A 9,979-nucleotide genomic window follows, 5' to 3' on the forward strand; every position below is an offset into this window, starting at 1 on the left:
CACAGCTCGTGAGCGGAAACTAGATAAAATGAAGATGAATGTATATTTATATATTGTATATATATATTACTATATGTATATATATGTATATATAAGATATATAGATATATAATATATATATATATATGTATATATATATATATATATATCAATATAATATATATATATATGTGTGTGTGTGTGTGTGTGTTGGGTGTGTGTATATATATATATATATATATATATATATATATATATATGATGGACTCTCTCGTCGTTAGACGACGTATGAGTATTCGACAATTTCCTATCGAACAGCCACACAGATGATTTGTTCATAGTGATCAAATGTTTGTGTACACATAAGCTCGACCCCTCCATCAAATCGACATTACTTGTACAGGCACACCGTGTGCCACATGTCATGTGACGAAATCATCGCAGAGCAACGGTAAATGAAGTGCTTTGCTGAAGAACACAACGCCCGGTCTGGTAATCGAACCTGCAATCTCGCAGCCATGAGTGCAACACGCTAGCCACTAATCTATGCATATAAAAATATATGTATATAATACATACATACATGCATACACCCCCCACACATATATATATACTTTATTAGTAGGTAAACAAGACCACCAATGGTTTCAAATGAAGAGAACTTTTTTCACAATTGCTCAAGTTTGTCACATGGAATTCTTTGTGCTTCTTCTCATTTTGGATGGGAATTCACGAGGTTACACGAGACTAAGCGGAATTTCGAAATAAATACAGAGGTTTCGGGAGGTAACTTATAATAATAGTTTGCTTGTTATCTCCCTTGCATTACCCCAGATTTCTGCAAGGAACTGCGTTCATCACAGTTAATTAATCCTTTAATTTTGTTACACGTGAACGCTTGTGAACCCTTGTACTCTCAAATACACATACGTGTACACATACATGCACATACAAATATATATATAATATATATATAAATATATATATATATATTATTATATATATATATATATATTATATATATATATATATATATATATATATATATATATATATAAGTATTCACACAGGCACACGCACACACGCGCGCATATACACTCGTGCAACATGTGTTTTCTTCATGCTTGTGTGTCTGCAATAATTTGGGAGTTTCATAGATCTTTAACTAAAACGTGGGGTATGGCGTTGTCAGTTCATAAGTTACTATATATTTGTTTTTCCCTTTGAATAATGCGATATCTCAAATATGTACTACGCATATAAATCTGTGTAGTTAGAGGATCTAGCACAAGTTCAAGTGAGTATATGTCTTTAATATTTTATAAACATATAAAGCATAATGTTCATATAATCGATATCCAAAAACTCACTCAGGTTCGAAAGGTGGAAGAGTGGTTGTGTGGTTGGGGTCATCCTTGAAATTTTACCATAGGAATTGTTTATTATGTATGTAAGGGAAAAAGATTTCCTCCCTAAAATTTATAAGTTCATTGTTCATGCTATATTTTATTTGCATTTGCTGTCCCTGTCCCCTATATTCACTGGCATTAGCTATGATGCTGCAGTTTATATAGTAGCATCATATAAACTGATGCCATCTAATGTAATGTCCATACTATATTTTGTTCCTGAAGAAAGCCAAAAGCTGCGTATACCGCGTTTTGCATTCCAGTGTAAGTTTTATTGTTGTTTCATTCAAATCCATGATGCTAGCCTTGTACACCAGTTCTTTTCCCAGACACTCATTGTTCAGGGGACAGTTATCCAGGGATCTACAATTATAGGATATTTGAGAGGTATTCCTATTGTTGTTATTCTTATTGTGATTGAAAATCATCGATCCTATGCTGGGGAGGCAACTATAGCTGACTTTAACCGTATTTCTCTCGAAGATCTTCAGGTATTTACGTGAGTGTGGAAAGTAGGTATCTATGAGTTTCAGAAATTTTCTAGCTATAATCGTAGCCACATTCAGGCTGTATGGAGGATTATTTTATTGTATTTTCCTCTGTCTACGTCTTTTTAACCTATGTTTGGTTTAATATGTTATACTATTTTTAAAATTGGTCCTTTCTAATGTGCCGTTATAATATAGGAAAACCTTTTTGCAATTAAACAAATATGTGCCTATGTATGTACGTATGTATGTATGTATGTATGTATGTATGTGTATGTATGTATGTATGTATGTATGTATGTATGTATGAATGTATATCTGTATGTATGTATTTATGTATGCGTGTGTGTGCGCGCGCTCGCTTGCGCGTGTTTTTGCGTGCATGCATGTGTATGAATTATGAATGTATGTATGTATGTATGTATGAATGTATGTATGTATGTATGTATGTATGTATGTATGTATGTATGTATGTATGTATGTATGTACGTATGTATGTATGTATATGTATAGACAAATCGAGGAACAAAAGAATTACAGGTATAGAACATGAGAAGTCAGTTGGACGTACATAGTGAATATATTAAATTGACACTCAGGAAAAAATAAGAAGCAACTACGTCAGAAAAAGTATATACACTTTTATTTGTTTCAGACATTTGACTGCGGCCATACTGGAGCACCGCCTTTAGTCGAACAAATCGACCCCCAGGATTCATTCTTTGTAAGTCTAGTCCTTATTCTATCGTCTCTTTTGCCGAACCGCTAAGTTAAGGGGACCCATACTCACCAACATCGGTTGTCAAGAGATGGTGGGGGACATACACAGACACACAAACATACACACACACATATACGACAGGCTTCTTTTAGTTTCCGTCTACCAAATCCACTCATAAGGCTTTGGTCGGCCCGAATCTACAGCAGAAGACACAAGGTTCCACGCAGTGGGATTGAACACGGAACCATGCGGTTGGTAAGCAAACTACTTATCACAAAGCCATTCCTTCGCCTATGTATATATCTTCTGTATTTAACTTTTTTCAGTCATTGGACTGCAGCCATGCTGGCTTACTGCTTTGAAGGTTGTAATCGAACAAATCAACCTCAGTCTTTGTTTTAAAGTCTGTTAGTTAATTTATCCATTTCCTTTCCTGAAACACTAGGCTACAAAGACGTAGTTTGTCGACCGATGTGGTGAGCCGGCGAATAAGGTAGAAGACAAGACAAGGCACTGCGCTGCGGCAGTGAATCCGACACAGTGTGGTTGTAAGCAGGCGTCTTAACCAAATAGCCATGCCAGCACTTCAAGAAAATGTATATTAATATATTTAATATACAAGTATAAAAATGCGACGAGCTGGCAGAATCGTTAGCACGCCGGGCAAAATGCTTAATGGCATTTCGTCCGTCAATACAATCAGAGTTAAAATTCTTTCGTGGTTGATAAAATATGTATCAGTTGCGTAATGGGGTCGATGAATCGACTTAGACCCTTTCTTGAAATTGCAGAGCTTGTGCCAAAATTTGAAACTTTTAGTTTCAAATTTTAACTATAAACAAGCGCACTCAGAGAGCGTAAACCGCCGCCAAGGCAACACCAACGTCCTCTCAACGATTAGCCAGAGATGATTTTTAAGATGAGAATATCTGAAATAAATTCGAATGCTCTCATAAACGGAATACTAAAAATGAACCCGACCGCTCTCAAAAATTAAGTAAAAAAATAATAAAAAAAACAGGAAAAATAATCCAGAATCCTGGTCCGTTATCGGATAGATCCCAAAATCTAATAAGTTCGTGCCAGTCACGAGGCCAAACATCCCTGAAAGTTTCATCTAAATTCATCTAGCGGTTCTTGAGATATCTTGTCCACGGACAAACAAACAAACAAACACGACTGAAAACAATACCTTCGCTTTCGCTAAGGCGGTTATAATGAGGCGATGAGCTAGCACAATAATTAGCACACCAAGCAAATTGCTTCGTGGCATTTCGTTGTCTTTACGCTCCGTGTTCAAATTCCGTTGAGGTTGACTTTACCTTTCATCCTTTCGGGGTCGATAAAATAAGTATGTACCAGTTGAATACTGGGGTCAATGTAATTGACTTTCCCTCTCCCCCGAAATTGCTAGCCTTGTGCCAAATTTGAAATCATCTTTAATATTCTTATTATCCTTATTATTTCTTTATTTTGCCTAAGGGCAAAAGGAATCACAAAAGCACACACATCCCAGACTTGGTGGTAGTGGTGTTATGGTCGATAAAATAAATATTATTTGAGGGCTGGATGTCACTGTAATTGACTTACCCGTCCTCGAAATTGCTGGCCTTGTGCCATAACTTGAAATCAATATATAACTATGAATACATAAATACTATATCTTTTATCTTTTATTTGTTTCAGTCATTAGACTATGGCCATGCTGGGATACCGCCTATACTTACATCGTATCTAATTTGTCAGTAGTTTTTCTATATGTAAAACACAGAAGATTGTATGTATGACTTAATACACCTTTAATGATATCTGACAGCTCCTTCTTTAATGAGAAAACCAGCATTCTGAATTGATAGCTAGTAACATTTATTTATTACGAGGTCAATCATAAATACTCTTATATATTTTCGTCTGCTAATTTCGTTCCGGCTGGTTTATACAAAAGCGACCTCATTCCATTTTTTCCATAAACAGGACTTAAATGTGTAGCTTTCCTTTTCGTCTCTGCAGATGAGTGTTTAGTGTATAAAAAATGCAAACAAAACAAAGTATATGAAAAAAAAATTAATTAATTTCTGGAGTAATTTTAATTAGGCGGTTCTCTTTTATTATCTACTGGCATGGACTCCGTTGTTCTCTAGTGTGTATATATGATGTAAATGTATAATTGCATACATAGATATATGCATTAATGACCACGTTTGTGTGTATGCATCATGTGTGTGTGTGTGTGTGTGTGTTGTATCTGTATATGAATGTGTAACGTATGTATGTATGTATGTATGTATGTATTATGTATGTATGAATGAATGTATGCAGGCACGCAAGCACGCATGTATGTATGTATATATATATATATATATATATAATATATATATATATATACTCAAATATACATCAATTCCTGTTTCATACTAATCATTATGTCTTTGTGTATGTGTATGTGTATGTGTGTTTCTTTACGTGTGTTTCCGCATATATGCCTATTTGTATATAAGTGGATATGTATATACATACACACACATGTGTGAGTGTGTGCTTATATTATATTTCTATATGTATATATATGTATACTCGTATATATATATATATGAGTAGATGCCCAACAGTGTAAAAAATTCGAGACGAGTAAAGAGCTTACTGCAGTGATGTACCGTGTGATATAAATTATTTTAAGCTTAAAGTACATAACGACTATAAATTTCAAGTTTTATTGAATTAAAAGTCATAAAAATGTATGAAATAAAATACACACGCACACACATAAACACACACTCAGACACACACAGACACACACAGACTATATGCAACGGACCCCCAACCATGTAGACAAGGTTGATATGAGCATTTAGGCAGCGTTTGTTCTTGCTATTATTTGCTTAGATTTTATTTTTTTGTTTTTCGTCCCCTATTTCTGCTTTGCACTCTATTTCGAAAAAGGACTATATCCGAAACGTGATTTTAATTACCACCATTTCTGAACTTGAAACAAAGATAATTTTGGTAGTAAACTATTTTTTCTTTCTTTTTGTTCTTTCGCCAACTGTCGGTTTGACTGTCTGTCTGTTTTTCTCTCTTTGTCTCTCTTCCTCCGTCTCCCACCTTCCCTTTCTTCCTTCCTTCCTTCCTTCCTCACTCCCTCACTCCATCCATCCATCCAACCATTCATCCATTTTTCTCTGTCTCCCTCTTTCTCTCTATATCTATCTATCTATCTATCTATCTATCTACCTATTATACAAACATATACATACCCATACATACACACACCCACACATACATTTATGCTTTAATTCTTTTATTCCTTTACTCGTTTCAGTCATTTGACTCCAGCCATGCTGGAGCATCGCCTTTAGTCGAACAAATCGACCACTTTGTAAGCCTAGTACTTATTCTATCGGTCACTTTTGCCGAACCGCTAAGTTACGGGGACATAGACACGCCAACATCGGTCGTCATACACACACACGTAGACATACACACACACGACGGGCTTCTTTCAGTTTCCGTCTACCAAATCCACTCACAAAGCTTTGGTCGACCCGAGGCTAAAGTAGAATACACTTGCCCAAGGTGCCGCGCAGTGGGACTGGACCCGGAACCATGTGATTGGTAAGCAAGGTGCTTACAACACAGCCACTCCTGCGCCTAGATAAAATTTACACAAAAATGAGCTAAGTGTGGTAGGTGACATATAGACAAAAGCAGACATATCAAATACCATACAACATAAATTCTTGACTTATGAAAGTTATTTCTAACTCTAGAGGATAAGTCACAATTGCCAAGCGGCAATTGAGAGCAACTACATATGAGAAGTGAAAATAATCTTAAGGCTCTAGAATTCTCCGGAGTTGATACACTGTTAATGAAAGAGACCGGCTTATTGTGTGAGATACGCAGGTAGTCGAGGACACGTGTTTCTGCCTCAATATGCGTTATCAGCACGTATGTTCTGAGGCACGTATTGATGTTCTTTTAAATGTTAGACTAGTGAAACCATAATTTATTGTCGATTTGTTAAGCTCTGTAACCTGAAGATGACATGGTAAATTGCCAACCGAAATATCATATCAGCAGCAGATTGACAAATGGCAAAATTGATCGAAAGACACATACGTGTATCCCTAATAATAATAATGATGATGATGATGATGATGATGATAATAATAATAATAATAATAATAATAATAATAATAATAATAATATAATGATAATAATGCTGCTGCTGCTGCTACTACTACTACTACTACTACTACTACTACTAATAATAATAATAATAATGATAACATTAGAGGGTCATTTTGAGCGGGATGGGCTACTCGTCCTCCACCTGCAAGGTCATGCGCTGTTTATCTTGATATGAAGTCACCATGTTGCGCACATATGGCTGTGATGCATGTGCCTGGTGTACCCATATCAGACGGGTAGTCATGATGGGTATACTAGAACTGATTTTTGGTTACCATGGATGTTTCCTCCAATACTGACCACGATGAAGGGGTAAAAGCATGCATGAATGCCTTCGAAAAGCAGTCAAACAAAAGTATTCCATCAAATTTTCTCAGTAGATTATCGAGGTTTGTGTTAGAAAGTAACACAATGAAGTTTAGACAAAGATTTTACCACCAGACGAAGGGTTGCGCCATGCGTGCCCCCATGGCAGTTAATTTCGCTAATGTCATCATGACGAAATTGAGACACAGTTACTGAAGACATTCAAATCCCTTTATGGCCATGAACCAATACTCTAGTTACGATTCATTGATGACGTATTTTTTGTTTGGAAGGATCACAGGATAGTTTAATGGACTTCTTGCATTTCTGTGACTGTTATGCTAGAAACTATGGATTTAAGTCCATCATAAAATTTACGTCTAGTTTTTCAAAAACTAGTGTTGAATTTTTGGACACAAAAGTTTTCTGGAGGCAGAATAGTGACAGAGTTATTTTGCAAGTCCACGTCATCCCACATTTATCTCCACTGACGCTCCGATCATCCACATCATCTTATTCAGTCAAATCCGAAATCGTAATTTTTGAGGATAAAACGGATTTGTACTGTCATACTGGAAACATGCAAATGCTTTTGAATACCATTATGTCAAACGCGGTTACAGTGAATCACGATTAAAGGAAATAGCAAATGAAATAGCTAGGATTAGCAAAGATAGTCAAACCTTCACGCATAATTTTAACAAACACAATACAATAGTTGACAGAATTCCTTTACCGATTAACTAGCACCGACATTTCGCTGGCATTTCAAATGTGCTGCATGAAAGTAACCAGCATGTGGCGAAAAAATATCCTCGCTTCAAACAGATATTTTCTCAGCCGCTTAGACGGAATAAGAATATAAGAGAATTATTGACCTCTATTTCTGACTCCAAAAAAACGAACATTGGAGTATCTGCACGCAGTACCTTGAAGAACAGCCGCAAGAGAGGTAAGTCCTGTTCATTGTGCAACAACATGAGTGAAGTGAATTTCATCAGAAATCATATCAGAAATGTTATGATTTATACAGAAGGTAGAAAGTTTCCCGTTTGGTGTACGCAGCATAATGCACGAAACACAATTTATGTTGGTTGTACAACAGAACAATTAAACAAAAGGCTTAATTGGCATAGATTCAACGTCAGGCACAATAACGGTAGTTCGACAGAAGTTGCTGAACATTTCGCTTCAAGTGGCTGCAATTTTGAGGAAGACTTGAAAGTGCATATTCTCAGAAAATATTCTGAATCTGCTTTACTTTCACTTCTCAGAATGTATGAGAAGAAATATGTTTGCCGATTATTAACATCACGCCCTGGAGGAATGAATAAGATGACAGGAGAATATCATCAAATTTATACAAAACTGTTTGATTTAATATTCTTCTTTTTCTCTTTTTTCTTTCCTTTTTTCTGTCGTCTTCTTTTTTCTGTCTTTTTCATTTCGCCTGTTATAAAATTATAACTTAAAAACTGATGATGTCATTCTATCAACATTCATACTTTACTTTTAAATTTCTATAATTATGAATTTTTATCACTTCTTATTTTGAATTTCACAAAGACAGACTTACTGTTGAAATATCGTTCAACCAATAAAATATCTTACAATCGAATCGCGCTCTTCGTCTTGACTGTTTACCTCTGTGAAGAGTTACGTCAATTCTTTTTAAAATATAACAACAACAACAACAACAACAATAATGATGATGATGATGATAATAATAATAATAATAATAATAATAATAATAATAATAATAATATAATAATAATAATAATAATAATAATAAATAAGAAGGGCAGGCTTGTGTATGATGAAAGATTGCAAAGATAAAGCACTATACAAGAAATTGAAAACGAATGAAACTGAAAATAGGTGGGTAAAGAAAAGAATGCATGGACAATTTCATCGGGATGTTGAAGATAAGACAGAGAAAAAAGATGGCTGTGGATGACTAAAAGTGATTTAAAATCGGAAACGGGGGCTCTAATCTGTGCTGCCCAAGAGCAAGCAATAAGAACAAACTACATAAAATGCAGAATAGACGACAAAGCAGAAAGTGATAAGTGCAGAATCTGTGGACAGAACGGTGAAACCATATGGTATATTACCAACCAATGTACGTCACTAGACCAGAAGGAATATAAGAGACGCTACGACAATATAGCCAGGCTTGTCCATTGGACACTTTGCAACAAGTATGGACTTGACAGAGCAAAAAATTGGTGCGACCACAAACCTGAAGGCGTCATCGAAAATGGAAATGCAAAGATCCCATGGGGTTTTATGATTCAGTGCGACCATGAGATAGACATTAGGAAGCCGGACATAGTCTTAATTGAGAAAGAAAACAAACTATGCTGGATCATAGATATAGCATGCCTAGCTGACAACAAGGTATGCGATAAAGAAGAAAGAAAAGTCGAGAGATATGACAAGTTAGCTTGGGAAGTTAAGCAGTTGTGGTCGAGGAAAAAGGTAGCAGTAGTACCAATAATTGTTGGAGCCCTGGGAACAGTGAGCAAAAATCTCGATAAGTATGTGGAACAAATTGGGGCTGCAGTAAGGGTGGAGCACTTGCAGAAAACAGCACTGCTTGAAACCGCTCGAATACTCCGGAAGGTGCTCGAAAAATAAGAGGTGTTACCTTAATTCACTGGTAGTGAAAATCTGGCACTGTAATACATATCCAGCGTTAGAAGCTGTGCAAAGGCAATAATAATAATAATAATAATAATAATAATAATAATAATAATAATAATAATAATAATAATAATAATAATAATAAAAATAGTAATAACAATACGTGGGCGATAGCATCACTTCGGTATGGAGCGAGAATCATAAAATGGTAAAAGAGAGAAGTAAAGAAAATGGATACC

At 35.6% G+C, this 9,979-nt stretch overlaps 1 long non-coding RNA gene across 1 annotated transcript in view; it reads left to right on the top strand.

Moving 5' to 3' along the window:
• The first annotated feature begins 290 nt into the window (after nucleotides 1-290).
• Nucleotides 291-9,979, top strand: part of LOC118760904 — a 13,170-nt gene continuing 3,481 nt past the window's right edge. The window contains exons 1-2 of the long non-coding RNA XR_004997032.1: nucleotides 291-430; nucleotides 4,739-4,741. This is a non-coding gene — a long non-coding RNA (uncharacterized LOC118760904). The remainder of the gene's footprint in view (nucleotides 431-4,738; nucleotides 4,742-9,979) is intronic.

This window comes from Octopus sinensis, unplaced genomic scaffold (assembly GCF_006345805.1).
Source record: "Octopus sinensis unplaced genomic scaffold, ASM634580v1 Contig01589, whole genome shotgun sequence".
Lineage (NCBI taxonomy): Eukaryota > Metazoa > Mollusca > Cephalopoda > Octopoda > Octopodidae > Octopus > Octopus sinensis.